The 22068-nt window shown below is 53.0% G+C and overlaps 1 long non-coding RNA gene across 4 annotated transcripts in view; it reads right to left on the reverse strand.

The window, feature by feature from the left end:
• Window positions 1-358: 358 nt before the first annotated feature.
• Window positions 359-22068, reverse strand: part of LOC131419888 (uncharacterized) — a 32311-nt gene continuing 10601 nt past the window's right edge. For 3 of the 4 annotated variants that reach the window (XR_009223357.1, XR_009223358.1, XR_009223356.1), the window contains exons 2-4: window positions 3329-3413; window positions 2926-3063; window positions 359-1158 (exon numbers count right to left, since the gene is read on the reverse strand). This is a non-coding gene — a long non-coding RNA (uncharacterized LOC131419888). Of the gene's footprint in view, window positions 1159-2925; window positions 3064-3328; window positions 3818-22068 lie in introns of those variants that run through there. The other variant, XR_009223355.1, reaches the window with a different exon arrangement.

Genomic DNA, 22068 nt, shown 5'->3' on the forward strand with positions numbered 1-22068 from the left:
AGCAGGCAGTGGGGGAGCCCCGAGCACGGGCACTGACCTCGGCGGGGGGCACCAGGCTGCTAAGGCAGGGAGCCCCCTCCCTTCAGCTCGTCCAGCTCCTCCTGCAGCGTGTGCACCTGGCTGTCGGCGGCTGCCCCTCTTCAGCTCGCCGTTCTTCTCCACCTGCTCCCGCAGGCGGCACCCGTGCTCCTGTTCCCCCGGGAGCAGAAGCAGGAGGAGTGCACCAGTCGAGGAGATCTTGGGCCCCCAGTGCTGACAGGATGACGCAGCTGAGGGACGGAGGGCCGGTGTTGCTGTGCTCGCCCCGCACAGCTTCTGCAGCTGGCTTCAGGGTGACATCCGTCGGAGGGTGAGGGGCTCTGGGAGGGTTTCTGAGGCATCATTGTGAATGATGAGCTTGGGGGTTCTGGGCCAAGCTCTCATCAGGCCCCAGGCTGGTCCCGCTGTAGCTGGGCTCCACATCCTTCTTCAGCCTCTTTTGGTCAACAGCCTCTCAAGGGACAGATGGCCTCTCTTGAGTGTGCTCTGAGAAGAAACTGTAAGAAGGAAGCCAGCCAATAAATCTGCATGCCCCGATCCTGAGGGATAAACTCATCCACGGAAATGCCACTCTTACCCAGCAGGCCTTGGCTGGGAAGAGGGGGTCTCATCACCAGCATCTACAGCAGACGTGTTTGCATCTCCTTGGCTGCCTAATGCTGTGGAGGCCACACTGTCTCCTGGAGTTCCTTCCAGAGACTGCGCCCAATCCTGACTGGCAGCTTCCTGGGCAGCACTGGGTGCGTGTTCACCCTGCAGAGCGGGTTACTTCCACTTGCGGGACCACGGCTGGGCCCTCAGCTTTTCCCTCAAGGACCACAATAAACCTGAAACTCCTTTCCCATCTGCTTCACGCGCATGTTCCTCAGGCCCCCCGGTGGCCTTCCTAGTGTCCTTTCTCCTGGGGCGGCCGTGGCCTTCAGCCCCCACTTCTCGGTCAGGTGGAAGATGGAGGGCGTGGCCATGGCTTGAGCACATAGTACTGATCCTCCAGCCTTTCCTAGAGCTGTTTTTGGTGAAATATTCACTACAGACGAAAGAATGCTTAGTGGGGTCCAATCACCCCTGTGAACAGCTTTTAACCACTGGACCAGATGTTTTGAGCCCATTATGTGGAGCCTGCAAGGATAAATGAAAAAGTAATTAGAAAGAAAGAATTAAATGTTTCCCCCTAAAATAATCAGCTATAAAAGCAAAACAAGTGTTTTTGGGAACACCCACACCTGTAGCCACTTTGCCCATTTAAACCTTTAGTAAAGATTTAAGGAACACCTGCTTGCAACTTATTACTGGAATAGAAACATGAAAGACCCACTGTCTAACTTAAGGAGGTGACCGTCTGTAGGGCAGAGAAGGAAGGAAGGTGAGGACCTCCTCCCAGGCTGTGGTAAGTGCCCTGTAGGGACACAGACGTTCTGGCAGATAACACAGGATGGCATCAAGACAACAGGAAAGGCTTCAAGAAGCCTCAGAAATAGTTCTTAGAAGCTCATGGCTGCCCAATCCTCCTGCTGTCGCTAGGATACAAGACTTTGGGTGCTAAAACGGGATGGTTGGTCCCCCTATTTCAAAGCCAGGCCAGGTGTTGGCCAGCAGAGCCTCCCAGGCACCCAGCAGGGCGCCTGGCCCCAGCTCTGCTCAAGCAGCTGAGGATGTGAGACCACCGCCAAGGGGAGGTCAGGCCCAAGAGCTGTGGATCTGTATTACTCCTGTCCTCCCACTACAAGGAGGAAAGCTGCTTCCTGTACAAATCAACCAGCCCCTGCAAGGTACTGACCAAGACACTTCATAATCTCTTCTCCTCATTAAGGTAAAATCTCTATTTATACCAAACTGCACGTGGGGGGTTGGGGGGGGTCTGTCCCGAGGGCTTTCTGTTCCACTTGAGGTCATCTAACCCCCCTGAGGCCACTGTGGACCAGACCAGGTGGATACTAGGTCCTCAGGGAGTTCCAAGCAACATGACTTTCTAACCTTTCTCAATGCTTTGTGACTATTTACCAAAGGACCCCTACCTCATTTGCCCCCAGACCACATTAGACCATGACACATGCCAAGAGCCACCTTCTCTGCAGGGCTTTGCCTCATTCTCAAAAACAGTAACAAAACTTTTGGGACACAGGCTCTGCAGGAAACCGTCAAGAAAGCAGGGTGGCTGACCTCTGAAACAAGCTCATGTTACTAGTTCTTTGGATAGATTGTAACAACTTCCGAATTAGAACAAACCACTGTAAACCTTCAATAAGACTACAGACAACAAGTGGCATTCAGGTCTTTCAAAATTCAATAACAACCTGCAACATGAAACAAAATGATATGCCAGGAGGTTTTCAAAGTAGAATGTCTTCAGCGCACTGTTCTGGGACCTGCAGTGTGGAGTCGGCAGGAAAGGACTCATTGAACTAGCTGAATTCCAGAAGCCCTCATGAAGGGAGCCAGGCCAGGGGGAAAGCAAACCTCTCACCCTGCTGTAGGAGCCCAAGGACGATGTGTAGAGAGGAGCCCCTTCACCGAGTCCCCGAGGTAAGTCTCCCGGTGAGGAGTGGGCCGTGCCCTCCTCCACCCAGGATGCTGTCAGATGCAGAAACCAAGTCCACATGGTCAGCCTCCCTATGAGGAGTGGACTGTGCCCTGCTCCCCCAGGATGCTGTCAGATGCCCAGTCTGCAGGGTCAGCCTCCCCGTGAGGAGTGGGCCTCGCCCTGCTCCACCTAGGATGCTGTCAGATGCAGAGTCCCAAGTGTAAGTCTCCCCTTGAGGAGTGTGCTGAACCCTGCTCCTCCCAGGATGCTGTCTGAGTCCAAGTCCACAGGGTCAGCCTTCCCATGAGGAGTGGGCCTTGACCTACTCTGCCCAGGATGCTGTCAGACACCTCTCCAGCACTCACCTCCACCTGCAGAGCCACCTTTCCCTGCACTGCCAGGAACCTTCTAGCAACAGAGCATCTGGGAGGTGTATCCATCCAGCAGGTACAAGCTGCATTTGCTCAGCCACATTCCTGATTGCAGAGATCAAGGCAGGCTCCCTGCCATCAAAAGAGCAGAAAAGTCACAGCAAATCCAAGAAGATAGTGACCTAAGGAAGAGCGTTTCCAGACTATCCTGTTACTTGACATTGTTGGCACTAGCCCAAATCAGTGGAGAGCAGGGTGGCTGCAGGGTGGGGGTGAGAGGGTGGTGGAGGCCATAAGGTGGGCGGTGGTGGCTGTGGGGTGGCCATGGTGGCCCGAGGTGCCCCGAGCAGAGACGGTGGTGCAGACCACAGCTACACAGCACCCAGCGCTGACTCACCTGCTGGACAGGCCCCGAGCACAAAGTGCTGCCCACCTCGGGCTGGACCTCATGGGGGGCTGACTGGGCAGTGGCGGCCAGTTACCTGTGGAAGGAGACGGTGGTTTCTCCTCGTTACCTGGCCAATGGGAGCAGATCGTGGCCGCACAGCGAACACCATCTCAGGCCTCAGGCTGTTGCACCGCCAGGCTCCGTCCCCCTCCTCACCACCCCTGAGTGGGACCACCACGAGGGTAGAGCTCTGGGCAACACTCTATGGGATGTGGAACTTGTCCCCGTTGCCTACAGGACAGCAAGATGGCAGCACTTACTCCAGCCACCCCCAGTGCACAGTTCTGATCGTTCTTGAGCTTCTGTTAGTGTTTCTTTATATAAAAACAAGCCATTGCGAATGCATGCTTTTCTTTGCATGTTTGTCCTTGTAATGAGCAGTCAGACTCCGCACTTTTTGATGTGTGCTGACAGCTTACGCCTCTCCTCTCCCTCTTCCCCAATGTCCACACCTGGACAAGCTGAAGAGCAAGTCCAGAGTCTCCCTTCTCTGGCATTGGCTTCGGATCCAACCACACAAGCCCCTGTATGTGTGCAGAACTCTCGCCCTGGTCTCAACCCTGGCAAAGATTTCTTGCTTTGACCAAACTTTAGTCAGGATCCTGAACCTTTTCCTAGGTTTGTCTGTGCACTTCCTTGTAAAATCCAGTTTTAGTAAGAACCTTGCTAAGTCAGTTTAAGCAGAACCCACACCCGTAGATCTGATCACCCTCGAGATCTGCTTGGGCTCCTCCACGTCCCCCACCATCCCTCAGGTGGTGTCTGATAACTCTGGCCTGGCTTCGGTAATAATCTTGTTAGGTCAGGTTAGCTAGAAACCCCAACACTTGTGTTTTCTCTTAGTAATTTTCCATCCCCTGACCCCCACCATGGTGCCTGGCCGTGAATGCTCACTTGCCCATGCTGCATTCAAAGTCGAGCCCAATCTCATTTCTCCCCAGCTGTGAATCCCATCACAGTGGTCTCTACATATTGCAGTGGTTCTGAATAAAATATGCCTTACCATTTTTGACAAGTGTCATTGAATATTTTTTCTTTAAAACCTCCAACCACGATAAAAACCCAAGCCTGGCTTCTTTCCTTGCTCCCTCAAGCCATTTCAGAGCTGCTGGTGATTTTGGCCCTGCTCTCCTCAGAGACGTCTATTATGTGAGTCATAAGACTTTTGCTAACTTCTGTGTGTGTGTGGAGGGGGACACACACCAGCATCAGTCTCTCCATGGCAACCATAGCACTTGCCAGTGAGCAGTCATATTTTGAAAGGAATCTCTTTCTCTGGGCAGTAGGTCTCAACAGTGAGTTCAATATATTCAGTGAACGATGTACTAAACAGATGTGCTGTCATCCAGGCTTTGTTGTTCCATTTGAGCATTGACTCTAAGTTAAAGTCACCGGATGCATTACCCCTAACAAGAGAGCGAGCCTGTACAAAGGCCCGGGGGGATGGATTGGAGGGGGAGGGGAGAGAACAGGCTCAGTTAGAGGGACCAGAGGTCAGAGTGTGAGAGAGGAGTTGGAGAAGGGGCTAGAGCAGTCAGTAACAGCACAGCAGCCAGGTCAAGGCCCTGTGCACCATGTCTGGGAGTCAGGATCTTCTAATTGCAGTCAGTGGGGGAGCCCCACTTCTGCTTGGATCTCTGGGGGACAAGAAGGCAGTGTCTTACCACGTCTGTCTGTCCACAGCTCCCAGACCCTGGCCAGGGAGCACGAAGCATTGATGCAGAAGTACCTGCACCTGCTGCAGATCGTGGAGACGAGAAGACAGTGGCCAAGCAGCTACGGCAGCAGATCGAGGATGGGGAGATCAATATCGAGTGGCTGAAGGCAGAGGTGACTGCTGACGAGGGGTGCAGAAGAGGGTGGCCGAGGTGCCCAGGGCACAGGCCCAACACCTCACACTCCAGGCTCCAGCAGGATCGGGGGGGCACATGACCGGCAGCGGGGACCAGCTTCCAGCCACAGCTAAGCCAGTCTCCAAAAGTAAATTTAGTGATGCTGGCAGAGTGGGAAGGGCCTTAGTCAGATCTGAGTTCAGATCTGCCACTTGACAGTTGCAACTTGGAGTGTGCCCCCCCCATCCTCTATGCGTCCATTCCTTCATCTATAAAACAGCCTTTTTATACTTGCCTGACAAGGGTGTGAGGATTGAGTGAGGTTATTTATGGGCGAGTTTTTATTTACTCTGCTGATGACCACATTGAGTAAGCATCCCCACATTATCAGCTGAAGAGTCCGGGGACACAGGGTCCTGGTAGGTCATCATAGTGTGGGCTCCTGGCTCAGTTCCAAGCAGTCGTTCCCTCTGCCTGTCATAAGAACTCCTACAGGGGCTCACCGGCTCCAGGCTCATTGGTCTGGAGGCCATGCTGTTGCTAAGTTAAGCCTTCTAGAACTTCACTACTCAAAATGTGGTCCATGAAGCAAGAGCATGTTGGAAATGCAGAATCTCAGGCCCTGCCCAGACCTCCGGAATCAGAATCTGCACTTTCACAACATCCCAGTCGATTGCCATTTACATTAAAGCTTGGGAGGCGCTGGCTCTCTGTCCCTTAGACGCCCCTCACCAGCTGTCTACCCCAGCGCCGAATGATCTGATTGCCTCTCCCCCCTCATCTCACCATGCTCACCAGATGCTCAGAGCAATCTGGCCACGTCACACGAGGACCGTGGACTCTGAGCTGAGGATGGGAAAATGGAAACATAGATTCTAACGAGGGTTGGCTGCATGATTTGTAGGGCCTGATGCAAGGGAAAAATGCAAGGCCCTGGGTGGAGTCGGGGAAGTCGACCTCCCCTTCTCACAGCCCACCAACCCACCCATGGCAGACAGGCGACCCCCCAATTTCAACCTCCAACCTCCTCTAACCTCTGTGCCATGATACACTTGGTACCTAGATGAGGGGTGGGCAAGATGTCCCTGCTGAGTCACCCACCTAGTGCCAAGGCATTGTCCCTCACCCTGCCCTGAGACACCATCGGGATTGCACTGCACCCACTCTTACTGCACCTACACCGAGGCTCCTGAAGAGGGTTGAGGGTGACTCACGGAGGGATGTGAGTTTTCCTTGCTGACTAGACCCATTTGCTCCCAGAGAGAGGGTAGAGGAGGTCATGGGTTCTGGGGTGCCAACGTGTGTGGAGCAAGCAGCTGAGAGACCATCCCAGTGAGGCAGCAGGAGGCAGGAACACATGGGGGCTGAGGCTCCAAGCCCTTGGGGTGTGCTCCATTGTTCCATCAGATGTTACTCATGAAAACAAATTAAAAGAGAAATGGTTAAGAACTACAAGGTTGCAACTGCGGAACTTGAAGCCCCAAGCATGGGGCCTTCTGAGAATAAGACCCCATCACATGACTTTGAAGCCAGCTCTGCCTGGAATGTTCAAAGATCTGAAGTTGCCAATTCCACCTTATGGTGCCGCTGCCAAGCTCTGAACTGATAGTCACGTCAGCTCGGAACTTGAGGTTGAACAATAGTCTCAGATTCCACACACCTCCTCTACCCTGCACCAGGCACTGTCAGACATGTTTCCTTAGTCAGTCCCCATAGCTATAATCATAGGATTGAATGAGGAAGGGGACTAAGAGAACTCAAGTCATCTGCCCAAGCTCACACAGCTGGGACGTGGCAGAGCCAGGACTAGAACCCACGTCTCCTTGTCTACTTGCTAGTCTTGCCACTCTACTCATAGCCTCTTCCCATGTCACTCCTGGGATGGGGGCTTGTCCCGAGTCTAAACCATCTGGTTCACTCTGAGATCTATCCTAGCCCTACACATATCCCTGAAACCAAGCTGAGTCCTTGTTAGGGACCAGGGAATAGGTCTAGGGACCAGCACCAGGTTAGTGGCTTCATGATCAAGGGTGTCGGGTGTCATTCATTCACTCACTCACTCATTCACTAACTGCCTAAGATCAGCTGACCACTGCCTCATCCTCTTCCCCAGGCTCCTCTTCCCTCATCACTTGGGGATCCAGCCAGTGCTCCCTGGTCATGAGCTGTGCACATCTTGGCCTTTGCACATGCTGGGGCTTCTGTTTGGAGTGCCCCTGCCACCCCCACGCTTCCCTGCCTGGTGGGATCCTACCAAGCTCGAATGCCTCCTCCTGGGGACTCTCATCCCAGAATGTTCTCCTTGCCCCCTGCTCCCACGGCTTTCCCACCCTCAGCATGCCATGTCAGAGCCAGGTCCTTGGGTGTCTGTCCCCAACCCGGCCTGGTGAGACCTCCTTGAAAGCAGGGGTGTCCTTTATCACTCTGTCCCTTCTGCCTCACACATAGTAGGTACTCTGTAAGGGCTTGATGAGTGAATGGGCATCAGGCTCTGTGGCAGGCAGTAAAGAGATGGAAGATTCTACCCTTAAGGTCTGATTGGGGTAGAGTGTGATTGGTGCCATAATAGAGTTTGCGGTGTGAACCCAGCTAGAAAATGAGTCATTTTATGGCCAAAGAAGGTGTGGGTTCATGTCGCATATGGCCTTGAAAGGTTTCAGGGGTTGGTAGGCTAGAGAAGGGGTGGGTGCAAAAGGCAGGGCCCTCTCTGGTGCTGGGGAGCACAAAACTGGTCAGTTTTGAGTGAAAGTGTGTGTGTGTGTGAGTGTGTGTGTGTTTGTCAGTGTGGCAGCAGAGGCCTGTTTGGTGGGAATTTGGAGCAACGTTTTCAACTGAGTACATTACTCTCCAGGGCAAAGGATTTCTCTAAGAAGACTGAAAGATCAGCTTGGTAAAGGCTTCTGGCTGTAGTCTCTCTCTCTCACTGTCTCTCACTCTCTCTCACTCTCACTCACTCACACACACATCCACATCCTGCAGGGCAGAGGACACCTGTGTGCTCTGGAGGGGCTTTAGGAGGGTGAAACAGAGCCCATTTCCCAGGAAGTAGGCCATCAGGTAGGCAGGAGGCACTGAGAAGCCAAGTAAGTGATGAGTGACGCCCGTGACAAAGATAGAGTGTCTTAGAAAGTCAGAGCTGGGAGGGATCTGAGAACTCAGCGGTCCACAGAAGAGGGAGGACTTATCCAAGGTCACTCCAAGGTCACTTCCAGTGTTAGAATCCAGGCTCAACCTTGGGTCTCCTGGCTGCAGATCCTTGGCCTGTGCCTGCCCCACAACTTATTCCTTCCTTGCTGGGGAGACGAGCCAGATAAAAGGTGCATGTTCGGGAACCACTGTGTCAGCTGGATGGCCTCAAGCTCTCATGGTCCACCTGATAGCCAGAAAAATTCCTCAAGCCCCATCCCACTTATTCCTGAGGATTTTCAGGGTCTTCCATTTTCATGGCCACGTCTGGCTTCCAATTCTGCTCTCCTGGCTTCTTGTATCACTTCTCACAGTGGCTGTCTTCACTCAGTCTTGACTGCTCCTTACCCTCGTATGGGCACTCCTTGTGTCCATCAGGTGGAGCTAGATTCTGCTGCAATTACAAACAGCCCCCAAGTCTCAGTGGCTTAAAACAACAAAGATTGCTTTTTCTCTCACACTGTGTGTCCATTGTGGGTTCCGCTCCACAACATTCTCACTCAGAGTCAGGGTCACAGGCTGATGGGTCTCCCACAATCAGGAAATTCACCAGTCCCAGGGCAGGGGAAGCAACGTGGCAAATGGTGCCTGACAGCACTGCTCACAATTCATTGGACAAAGTGAGTCACTTGAACACACTCAACTTCAGGGGCTTGGGAAGTACAGTCCTGCCTGTCCCAGGAGGACAACCAGAGTATCCAGGAAAGACCTAATGACACCCAACTGGCTCCTCTTTCAGTCCCCAAGCCCCTGACACCAGCCAAGTATAGACCAGACTTTCTGAAAGGCTTAGATACAGTAGAAGGGGTTTGCAGTACTGAAACAGAAAATGGCTTAAAGGTGAATAGAAGACATCCTTGCCCTTCTGTCACTCAGCCTTTCCTGCTACACGGATTTCTTGCTGACCTCTCTTCACACTGGCCTCTCTCCACATGCTTCCAACGCCATTTTGTTGGTGGTGGGGGTGTTCATATTCTCTTTATCTGCCAAGACCCTCGCCCCCATCCAGTGATGTGTTGGAGCTGGCTTATACCAATTTGCAAGTTTGTTGTGAAATTTTCAAGACTCTTTCAAGCTTGTTATTTGCCCTTTGGTAGCTTAAAATGGAAGGTTGGAATGTTTACACCATGGAAATCAGCCAGTGCTACCAGTCAGAGTTTTTTTTTTCAGAGAGCTGGTCGTTAATCCTTTACCAATATACCCTTGTCTACACTTTCTTCAGGACCAGCTAAATACTTTGCTGGGTCCAGTGCAAAATGAAAATGCAAGGCTCTTAAGAATTTCAAGGCAAAAACAGCAGAGCCTGAAACCAGGCATTAGGCCCTTCTAAGCGGGCTGTGGACAGGTCACACATCAAGGACATTGGCCCTGTCCAATGCTCCATCCCTGGAGCCTCCACCCGCAGCCATGTCTCCCTAGAGGTAACGGGAGAGCATACCCAAACAAAAGTCTGCACAAAATTTATTAAGCAAAACTATCCAGCTCTGCTTAGTCTCTTCTTTTCCATCTAAACAGCCCTCTTGGGCCTTATCTTTTGTAACCAAAAAGCTCCAAGGACCATCTAAAACAAAGGGAGCATCCTCCTCCGAGAAGAATCGTCCCCTCCTCTAGAATCTTCAGTTTGGCACCATTTCATTGTTTTAATAGCTATTTTTCTCCCATTTATGATTGGAAGTAAGTTGGGATGGCTCAGGCAGCTCTAAAGGGCAGGGTAGGAGTTTAGAGATGGTGGTGATATTTTCCTGACTTGGTAGCACTCAGAATCCTGCAAGCCTGACTCTGCAAGAAACTGCAGAGATCTTTAGTTCAGGGTTTAAGGTAAAACTGTAGCCATGGAATCAGGTTTGCAAACCAACTTTGACATGGAGAGGGCCGCCTTGATCCCTCCCCAGTCAGCCCCTCTGCAGGGCCCACTCTGTGCCTTGAGTCCTGTTTCCCATGTTCCTCCTGCCATCCCCAACCCTGCTGTCCTGCACTCAACACCCTGTCGTACTCTGCATCTTTTTTCACACCATCCCCTCTGCTCCAATTCCTTCCATTCTATAACACACCTGCTGGGCTCCTTTTTTCTTTGTGAGGAAGATAAGCCCTGAGCTAAAATCCATGCAAATCCTCCTCTTTTTGCTGAGGAAGACTGGCCCTGGGTTAACATCTGTGCCCATGTTCCTCCACTTTTATATGGGATGACACCACAACATGGCCTGACATGAGGTGCATCGGTGCAGGCCCGGGATCCGAACCCGGGCTGCCAGCAGCGGAGCTCGTGCACTTAACTGCTACACCACGGGGCCAGCGCAGTTGGGTTCCTGTTTTGTCCTGCAAAACCTCTGGGTAGCGCTTGTGGCTTCCATGGTGAGACCCTCCCACTGCAGTATGTGTGCACCTTGTTGGAGTATAAGTTACCTCTGTGGGTATCTGACCCTCTTCTTAGGCTGGAAGCTCCTCCAGGGAAGGGATCTGACTTATCCACCTCTGGCTGTGTCTCACCCGTGCCCAGCATGGTGCCCACCACAGAGACTCCATCAGGACATGCTGACAGGATTGGCACAAAGGGAGACAGAGATGGGCATCTCTTAGGCTTGGAAGAGGCCAGAGGGAATGGAGGAAGGAGAGAGAACTGAGTTGTGTGGCAGCTGTTTGAAAAGCACGAAGTACAGAGATCTTTAGCAAAACTTTGCTAACAAAAGAGAGAAAACCCAGGACTAATTCCTCCACCAATGACTGCACTGACTAAATGCATTCTGGATTAAAGACACTGTCTCCAGAGAGGGGACTGGGGTGTGGCAGGAGCCGATGAGCAGTGCTGCTAAGGAGTGTGACAAATGAGGGTTTGCCTCTGATGGGCCAAGAAGGTCAGACTGTGGGGTGGAAAGTGGGCAGGGCTCAGCTGAGACACCAAGCATTGACCCAGTTGGGCAGACAGAGCTGGACTCTAGCTGGCGAGTTGGGGTGTAAGCCAAATTCCGAACTCTCCATGGACATCATTGACAAGGGTCAGCTGAGCAGGCCCTGATGTCAGCCAAGCAAACCCAGATCCAAAGCAAATGCATCCCCAGAAGGGACCTGCAGGATAAGAGAAAGGAGGCCTCTGCGATCTCAGTGGGGCTGGGGCTCCTGCCGCCATCCTGACACTGGTTTGTAGCAGGGTTGGGCCATGGTCCAAGGCTTCTGCAGGGTCCGCAGGCTCACAGCTTTCCAGAGCTTTGCCAACCTGGCCCAATCCTTAAATCAGAGTCCCAGACTGCCAGTGTTGCCTATACAGGGAGCAGAGTGCCTGACCTGACGGCATCTGGTTTTTGCTCTTGTCCCTGGGGAGTAGATGTCTTGTAGACGTATCTGAGAAGAGCGCCATCAGTTTTACATACAGACTAGTCTTACACACACACACACACACACACACACATCCCTCCAGCCTAAAGAGAAAAGGATACCACGTGCAGATACCAGAACTGGCAAAGACAGCAGACTGGCATGAGGGTGATGACATCAGGACAGTAAGGGTGCTGACTGGGTATTCACGTGTCTCGGAGCTCTCCATGAGCCTGTGTGTGAATCCCTTAGCTCTTTAGAGTTCAGATCCAAGAACAGCCATTTTTTCATGTGCCAAGGGTCTCAGAGAATCGAAAAAATAGAAAAGCCTGCATCAGCAATGCATATTTCTCCATTAGATATTTTCAGCCGCTCTTCAAGCACAGGCCGGGGCAGTTTTAGCAACCCAGAAGTGGAGAGCGGGTAACTGCCCCATTTTGCTTTCAAAGTGCTCCATTCACTCAATTGTCAGAGCCCATTCATCCTGCGGTTCAGCAAGTGGCCTTGAGGGGACAAAGCCACGTGCCCTGAAAAGGGAGCAGAGCTGGCTCTGTGGCGTGTTTGTGATTTCCTAAGCTACTATCTTTGGACGTCTGCCACACAGCTCAGGGATGTCTCTGCACCCATTCAGCACCTTCCCCTCCTGCTCTTGTTTTACTGAGAGAGTGAGATCCCAGGGTGGGGGTTGCCCTCAGGCAACACACTGCTGGGAGAGGGGACAGTCCCCTGTGACACATCCCCGAAGAGGACAACACCAGGGGCCTCCAACAGCCAAAGTGCTGGGTCATCACAGAGGAGGGAGCAGAGAGCACACGTGGACAATGGGACCAGGGAAGGGCATCTGATGTGGCAGAGAAAGACAGAGACCACGGCAGGGAGATGAGGACAGGCTCCTAGGCTGGGGCTGCCCTAACTCCCGGGGGGATTCACTTTTTCTCTCTGGGCCTGTTTTCCTGTCCACAAATGGGGTGAAGGACAGAGTCCCTATGGCATCCCCTATGTCGTTCAGCTCAAACCCCAGACACTCTGGGGAAGTTCCCAGTTCTCCAGGGTGGTAGGAGCTGGGGGTTATGAGCAGGGGCAGAGGAGGAACAGTTGGGAGGGGAGGGGGCTGCAGGAAGTAGCAGAAGTCTCTCTGGCATCCTTACAGCTCATCCTGGGAGAGGGGACTCGGGCTGTGTTCTGGAGCTGGCTGGCTGGGGAGCATGGGTGGGGAGGAGGATGCTGGGAGGGGAGCCACAGCAAATGTGGCTGCCAGGGGTGCTCAGAGGGCCATTACTCAGCCTGGTGCTAAGCTGCCAGTGACAAGGCATGTTCCCCAGTGCTCTTTAGGTGGTGACAGGGCACTTGCATGGGAGAATCTGGGTGTTTTTGCTTTTCTGTTTTCCCTCAAAATGGGGTTGTGGAGAGCTAGAATTTACTGAACACCTTCTCTGCATCAGGCCCTCAAATTGTCCCATTACTTGCAGGGGTGACCTCATTTCACCTTCATATTTTACGGGAAAGACCTGAGGTTAAGAGATGTTAGGCATCTTGCTGGAGGTCACACAGCTGAGAAGCAGCATAAGGCGGATTTGAGCCTGCTCTGCGTGGGTCTCAAGCCCTAGCTCTTTTCACATCATCAGTGGCATTTCCTCTGAATTCTCTAGAGCCCTGAGTTCCTCTAAGATCCTTTAGGGTCACCCCAGCAGGTGGGCACTGAGGGTGCCAGGACGGCTGGCAGCGAGAGCAGCTCCCATCCTCTGCCGGCTTCTGGGGAGTGTGACCCATGTTTAGAAAAGCCTGTGTTTGGTGTAGAGCTCTGCTGTCACTATCTTGAAATTTTGTCATTTTTTAAAGACGGGATCCTGCATATTTGCTCTGCACTGGGCCCCACAAGTTACATAGTCCGTCCCGCTGATGAGGTTTTCACATAAGGTGTCACTTGAGAAAGGTGTTTGCTGCTAGAGTCCCACGGACGGTGGCAGCCCCTGCCCTCTCCCTGGGCCCCTCAGCTCTGCTGGGACTTGGGGGCAGAGGCCCTTTGAGGGGCAGGAACTCCATGGCCGGAGCTTACACTGTGCTTGCTCTGTCTGAGGCCATCGTGTGTTTGCACCACATCTTTACCAAGGCCCGAAGACCTGCACCTCCAGCTGGCTCACTGGGGCCTGGGAGAGCAGCCAGCCCTGGCAGAGGTCCCCAGCCACCACCTGAGAAGTCCCTCTCCACGGCCCACTCCTGCAGGCTGGCTGCACTTCCATCCTCCCCGAGTGTAACAGTAGCCCCTTAAAAACTCACATAATCCCTCAGAGGGAGCAGAAGAGGAAAGACAAGTTGGCAAAAGCTGTTTTTCTAGGAAGAAGAGATATTTTTAGTTTCTTATCTATTTTCCCTTTTAAAAATAATATATATGAACACATTTGAGAAAATTTGACTATCTAGAAAAGCAGAAAATATTAAAAGCTATATCAACCATAGTTCTCCTTCCCAAAGATAACTACTGTAAACACATAGATGTGTTTTCCTCAAACTTTTTTCTATACACAGATCTTGGGATTGCCCCCCCATTTGATTTACATAATGTCACACATATGAATATTGAATTTGAATAGTGATGTGTTTTTTTTTTTACTTAAGATTAGCACATGCTTTTTGATGGCTGTATGATGCTCCAGTACCTGTGAGCATACCCTCATCCATGCAGCCATCTCCCATCATTGGCTCTTACAGTTGTCACAACTACTAGAAACACTCATCTCTGCATCTGAAATGTTCATATGAGAGATCGTCTCCTTGGGAAAGGTTTCCAAAAGTAGAATGACAAAGAAAAGGTAGAAGCACGGTCAAGGCTCCCACTCCGTCCACCCTGCGTCACTGCTCTCCGAGCTGGCTGCACCGTCCTGACGGCCCCGAGGGCTGCACAGCAGGACCCCTGCATCGCGCCTCTCCCACACTGAGTGTGACCCTTTTATTGTTCTCTTTCCTAAGTCAGAGAGCCCCGCTTTTCCCCAAGGTCACAATGAGAAGACTCCCTAGAAGGAAAAGGTCTGCACTTCCTGTAGTTGCGTCATTGAAGGTGCTGTCCCTTGGGTAGTGTAAGAGCTCCCACTTAAGAGTTTATCGCAAAGGAAGAACGTATTTCTTTTTTAATGGAGTTTATGAGCAGAGGTTTCAGTGGGTTCATCCCTGCCAATCAAGTATTGAAGGGCAGGTTTGTGGAGACTGGCTGGGCTTTCAGGGCTGGAAGGCAGGGTATTGTGTATCCAGGAGGTTGGGACAGAGTGGGCCAGCAGCAGACCCACCTTGCTGAACCTGGGGAGGCATGGAAGGACAGGGACACACAGATAAAGGGACAGAGAGCTGAGGGGACATGACCCGGGAGGGCATGTCATGTGGGGAGAAGCCCTGGAATGGGGGACTCAAGAGAGCTGGTTCCAGGCCAGCTACTGATTCACCTTATGACCACGGATGGGTCACTTCTGTCACTGGTGGGGCACTCTGGGAGGCCTCTTGGGGGAGCCAGGGCTGAGGGGGATGTGGAGCTGCAATTCAGTTACCACAGAGGCCTCAGCTGAACTCCCAAAACTCCGGAGCTGGGTGGCCCTTCAGACCCTTCAGGCAGTGGGGCACACCACAGCACCCACAACAGCCCTCTCCGGCCTTCCAATATACAGGTGTCAGAGTAGACAGAGCCCCATCTCTATAAAGATCTGTGACTCTGATGTGGTCCCAATGCCTGGGGCCACCTATCTGGCCCTGGATAGGGCAGTGGTGCCAGAGTCATCCCCAAAGGCAAGGGTATCACTGGGTGGGAGGTCTGAGCCTGGCCTTGACCTCCGTGGGTGGGGCTGGGTGACCGAGGGTTTGTGGGGCATCTCACCGAGCAGACCTGTTGGCCATCCTGCTGCCCGTGTTCAATTTCTATCAGGAGCTAGTATCCAGCCAGCAGTACAGCCTGCAGACCCTGGCCAACTGCAAGCAGAACAGTGACTGACAAGCTGCTGAAGCACTATGAGGCCAAACTGACTGCAAGGAGAGAGTTTTGGAGATCTTCCTCACTGACCCCATGTTCCAGCTGGCATTTAGCCCTGTCCTTGAGGCCGAATGCATGGGGAGCCCACTGGGGGCCATGACAGTGTGGGCCACATCTGAGAGGAAGCCACACCTGGGGGCACCAGGGGGCCATGGCCGGGAGAGCCCAAGCCCTAACAGGCCCCAGCTCTGGGCTGCCTGGAGAATGGGGTTAGAGCCAGCCCCTAACCTAGAGGACCGCAGGCTTGTCCAGCTCCACAGAGCAGGCAGTGTGGGAAGGCGAGGGGGACCTCCTGGTCCTGAGCCCACCTCTAGGCCCTTCCTCTTGCTGGCTTAGAGCCTCAAGCTCTGGGCTCTTGCCCTAGACAAGACCCTGGAAAAGTCTCCACATTAGAGTCTGAGATCAGAAGTGCTGTGGGTGTCCGTCCTCAGCCCTGCTCGTGGGAGTGCTGGGAGTTCAGAGAACCATCCTCCATCTGCTTTCTCTCTCCCTCTCTACATTGCTGCTTTCTCTGACTTGCTTCATCACAGTCTCTCTCCTTCCTCATCTTTGCCTCTGTCCTTCTCCCCCTGCCTCTCCCTCCTGCAGATTCCCAGGCACATTCTGACACTGCACAAGCTCCTGGCCCACTTTTCACAAGCACATCCAGCCAACAGCCTGGACGACGCCAGGGCTAAACTGGGGGGGTTGTCTGGGTGAGCTCGCATCTCGGGTGCCCCCGCCAGTGGACAGGCCAGGGCTGAGGATGCTCCCCAGCGGGAGTTTGCTGAGCCCCAGATGGTAAATCTCATGTTCAGGTTAGGATTCCAGGAGGTGGTGTTTGGGGGACCCCCAGCCTGCCCCACCTGGAAGCAGGGTCCCCGGAGCAATCTGAGTTCACAGCTGAAGCCCAGGGGGCAGTTGGTGGGATGGTGTGGGTGATGTGCTGTCCCTGGCACAGTTGTGGTTCGAGGAAGGGCCCTGGGCACTCACGTGGGCCCATCTGCCAGGATGGGGATCGGCCCAGGGACTCACAGGCACTCTGCCAACTTCCTCTGTTCTCCAGTGTCAGTGTCTCACAACCTGTGGTATAGGAGCCCCAGAGGGGAGCCTGGTTGATGGGCCTTCATGAGACCAAGACTGTAGTCAACAGCAGGCAGTGTCACGAGTGGACAAGCCCATGACTTGTCCAGTGTCAGAGGCCCCAGCCCTCTGGTCAAGGCACCACTGCTGCCCCTCTTTCAGTCTCCAAAGCCCAGGGGGAAACCTTCCTCTGTGGGGGCAGAAGCAGGGGGACCAGGGAGGAGGCACCTACAACAGCCCAGGCAGCAGCTGACGGGGGGCCTGCACCAGGTGGTGGCAGTGGAGGTGAGGAGGAGGTTCAGATTCGGAGTGTGTTTTGAAGATGGAACCAACAGGAGTTTTTGATGCATTAGATGTGGGGAGAGAGAAGATGGGAGTCAAGGGCGATTCCAGAGTTTTTGGCTGAGCAAGCAGAAGGTTAGAGTTGCTGCTAACCAAGATGGAGAAAGGTGCAGGAGGGGCAGGTGTGGAGGGGGAATCTTTCTTGTTTCATTGGAGCTTAACTGGGGGCGTGTTGAACTTGAGATGGACAACAGTGGTGGAGAGGACAAGAAAGGAGCAGGGCATTTGAGTCTGGAGTGTAAGGGAGCGAGCCATTCGGGAGCCATCAGCTCGGAGATGGGATTATAGTCACAAGACTGGTGAGATCACCAGGGGAGTGAGTTTAGGCAGGAACGAGATGCGCACCAGGAGCTAGGCCCTGGGCTCTGCAACTTATGGAGGCCAAGAGATGATGAGCAGCCTTGTACTCAGTGATGGGCTGCCAGAAGCTGCAAAGGAGGGTCGGTCTGCAGCGTGTGAGGTGCTGTCCCCAGCTCTGCCAACCACTCAGTGCCCTAAATGGCTTCCCGAGTCCAGCAAGAGGCAGCCAGTAGGGCCACGGATCCCAGCTGGGCAGAGGGAGGACCAGGCTGGACCAGGGCAGGGCACAGGCCCCGGAGTGGAGGTTCATTCAGGGAGCAGGTGTAATCAGAGCGTGATTGTAGACTAACAGAAACCATTGTGGGGTGGGGACCCCAGTCCTCTCGTGCCACAAGTAGCCAAATCCTGCACACTTCCCCAAGGAGAAGACTTGGGACACCAGCGAGGCTCCTCATCCCTGCGGGATGCCCTGTCTTGGTGCGGGCAGGGGTGAGGAAGGCACATGGGTGCCAAGGCATTTATTCTAAGATCCTGATCCCCTTTCCCGCAGCCTACTCGTCCTTTGTCCCACCTGATCACCTGTACCTGGCCTGAACACAGCCCTACTGGCACAGAAGAGAGTTTTCCTATCGGCCTGACAGCAGCCCTTTCATCCTCCTCTCTCCCTCCGGGGACTGAGGAAAGCTCCCAGCCCGGCAGGAAGCCATCAGATAACAAACCCTCCCTGGCTGTGCTCAGAAACACTCCTCCCCTGGGGCTGACTCTCTCCTACCTCTGGCCTTTGTCCTGCTTTTTCTCCTGAACCTCATCTCTTGGGCTCAATGTAACCCAGGTCGTCACTTCCAGTTCCCCCGGGAGCCTGCGGCCCAGGGAACTCCTCCCCAGCTGCGTGGACGGTGTGGTTCTCAGCACAAACCCCAGCCGGGGCTGGCAGGAGTCCTGAGCAGCTGCAGTTGGCACTTGTCTAACAGTGAAACTAGTGTTGCTACTCTGGGATCGCCTCCTTGTTTGTAGCAAATACAGCCCTCCTCAGCAAAATCCCCACCCTCTTCAAAAGAAATGGTTCTGCTTATTTTTGCTCACCTCCAAATATGAGTCTATATCCAGGGAACTAGCATATCTTTGAAAGGTGCCTCCCTAGAAGAGGGCTAGGGCCTGGGTTGCTGAGAGCATTGCTGGGAGGGACGGACTGAGGCTCCTAAGGAAGAGACCCCATCTCCATGCCCCAATCTGATAACCAGAAAACAACAGATGATAATAGTTTTATAATAACAACTTTGAAACCAGTGATAATAGCAACAGTGATCACTTCCCTTTATTCAAGCACTTGCCCTGTGGGCTGGGCCTGAGGTCAGCACGTGAAATGCGTTGTCGGGAGAAGAGGGAGAATCTCCCTCTGCCCTTTTCCTTAAGGTTCTTAAGGCTGGCCAAATAATTAACAAGACAGGTTAGCAGGAGAAAATAATGCCAAGTTTAATAACATGTATACATGGGAGAAAGCAGGGACACTGCGTTTCTCCACAATAGCAGAAATTCTCGTCTTAAATACCATGTTCAACCAAAGACAAGGAGGATGTTGGGGGTGGGGGTGTCAGTTACAGGAGATTATCACTAAAGCACTGTAAACAAGAGTAAGTTTTATTATGCAGTTTTAAGGCCTCACCTTCCACATTGATAAGTTTCTAGAAATGAGGTCATCCCCCCTCTTCCCAATACAGAGAGGGAGATACCTTTACAAATGGAGACTTCCCTTGTAAATGATTGTCTGGCAACTCCTCACAGGGCCATCCAGAGAATGTGGCCAGAGAGACAGAACTTCCGATAAGATGGGCTTGTTGGTGCCTTTTCTATTGTAACCTCTATCCTACATTATCTTTATAGCAGTCATGATAATAACTCCTTCCTGAAACAGATCTTTTGTTTTAAATTCTTTAGGCAGTTTGGGAGGGGAAACTCAAATATTCTTCCTGAGTTCCCTGAGTCCTTATTGTCTTCAGCTCGAAATAATCCACATACCAGAGCAGTGCTTCCTGGGGTAGCTTGCCCTGAGCACCATCAGCGTTCTCTTCCATCCTCACTCTGACCTTCTACAGGTGAGCAAACTGAGAGTCAGAGGGGCCCAGTAATTGCTCATCGCTGAGTTCATTAATCACGGATCCAGCTCAACCAGTGTCATCTCTCATTGCTCGGAGGGTTAAATTGGACAGTGTCTACTACCACACACATTAACCAGCCCTCTTGGTGATCTGGTCATGGTTGTAGAATTTGAGGCATCAGCAGACAAATAAGAGGTTTTGTGCTTTTCTTGGAGTAGGTGGGGTATTTTTTCCAGACGCTCCTCCCCACAAAATTACTAACATCCTAAGATTCCTGAAAACCCACCAAGGCTCTTAGCAAAGTTGGCAACTCACAGGTCTCTTTTCCCACCAATGCTATTTTTAAAAAGCAGTTAAATGGCGCCACCTCCTGGAGGAGGAGTGTTGCGGCAGTCAGAACAGGACAAATAGAAGAGTTGTCCTATTCTCAGACTAAGGGGCAAGGTGTGTTCTGCTCCCCCCCAGACGTGCTGGAGCCTACGGGAGTCAGTCTTTCCATGAGCCAGTGCGATTGCCAGGTGCTCAAAAACTAAGCCATTCCAGGGCCGAACATTAAGGAAGCAACTGTATAAAGTGCATTGGAGGAGGAGTGGAAAGAGTAAGTGCAAAGGCCCTGAGGCAGGATGGGTGGGTGGAGTTCGATGGATGGAGATAAGACCAGTAGTGGTGTGGGGCACAGAGTAATGAAGAAATGTTGTTTCCTGTACTCCCGTCCTCCTCTCAGTTTTGCCGTCTCTTTTCCACGTGGTTCAGACTTTTAGATCAGACCTGCTTTCTAGCTATTAATCTCCATTTCCTTCTCTCTGAAATAAGAACACCTGTCTCCTTGGGCTGTCAGAAGGATGATGTGAGCTCATGCCCATAGAGTGCCCAGCACAGCAGGTATTCAATACGCATGCTCTTTCCCCCTCCGTGACCACAGTCTCCACCTGAGTATCTTGGGTGCCAGGCCTTCTTCCTAGGTCTGGCCAGAGGCCCGGCATTCCCTTGTTCCTGAGAGGTGGGGGCAGCCTGTCTCTGACTTATTTTCTGTCCCCACAGGATAATGCACAGTGAAGTAAACGAGACAGAGATCATCCAGGAAAACATAGCCATGGAGTGCATGATCATCAAAGGCTATGAGACCCACCTGGACACCAGCCAGACTTTTGTGAGACAGGGCATGGCACCCTGCCTCGCCCCAACCTCAAGGTAGGCCCCAGCAGTGGTGGCATTCGGGGACACCACCAGTTGGTTTGGCTACCTTGTGCCAAAAACCTGCCAACATGATTGTGGAGTATTCCAGGGCTGCTGGAGGAACGTGACAGCTGTATGTAGATGTCAGTATCTGCACACATGGATGCAGATATTACTGGTTTTCACAGTTCCCTTCTCTCCAGATGTACACATGGTTCTTCCCAGATGCCTTTGATGTGTCTGTGGATGTCATAGTAAACACTGACATGTCCTTTTGGGGAGAGAAGAGTGGAGGATGAAGACAGATACTGATTGTACCCGTGAATCACAAGCATGTTCAGCATCCGAGTGGAAGTCGTGTGGGTCAGTCCCTCTGTCCCTTGCTCATCATCCTTAGCCCCTTGCGGGAGGCCGTGATCATAGCAGTTCTCACGGGTAGGAGGTTGCCTTCACCCTCAGCCTCCACTCGCCTTGGGAGCCGTGTTTGAGAGGCACAGCCTTGTGAGGGGGCAGCTAGAGGCTGTGACTGAGGGGACTGACTTCCACCTCGGAGACGTTAGAGCCACTAGGAGTTTGAGGGTCAGCTCTTCAGATTCAACTTGCTGTGGGACCCTCAGCTTCTGCTTGCGTGCCCCCGAGGTGACCTCCATCTCAGATGGGCCTCCTGAGTTCCTTCTATCCAGCCCTGGAACTCTCTGAGCAGATGAAAAGCTCGCCAGACCCTCGTGCGCCCTGTGCAGCTGCCTTTGGCCCCTGCTGCCCTTAGCAAGGGTATTGTTGACTTGGAGTTCTGTCCTGAGCCCCTCTGTGTGGTCCCTGTGCCTTTTCCCTAGGCCCACCCTGTGACGTGCTGGGCCCAGAGCCAGCCTTCCCGTGTCCTGGCTCCCCCTGAGCTGCATTGGGTCCAAGTTGGAAGTGCCCCAAAGAATGACCTCTCCTGGGGTGGGCAGTGTCACCACAGTCCAGGAATCTGCTCCATTGTCCTGAGCCCAAGCATTTCCTCCCCTCCTGAGGGGCTTGGACTTGAAGACTAGACAAGGGGGCCCAACAAGGTTCCCGGCAGTGATGGATGTGGGCAGGAGGCAGAGTGGTGGCCCAGAGCAGGCCTGGGGAGATGGAGCGTCAGGGAGGGCTTCCCGAGGAGGCATCACTGGATTCGAGTCTTTAAGGGTAAGTAGGAGTGCACAGGGTGGAAGGGTGAAGGATGGGGCTCCTTCCAGACCAAGGAGCAGCACTCAGGAGCCACAGGTAACTTGCCCTGGAACTAGAGTGGGAGCAGAGAGGGGAGGCAATGGTAAGGAAGGAGAAGTACTGGACCAGCCTGCTGGCGGGCCTTGAAAGCCTGAGTCCCGAGGACAGTGAGGAGCTGGCGGA

This window comes from Diceros bicornis, chromosome 22 (genome assembly GCF_020826845.1).
Source record: "Diceros bicornis minor isolate mBicDic1 chromosome 22, mDicBic1.mat.cur, whole genome shotgun sequence".
Classification (NCBI taxonomy): domain Eukaryota; kingdom Metazoa; phylum Chordata; class Mammalia; order Perissodactyla; family Rhinocerotidae; genus Diceros; species Diceros bicornis.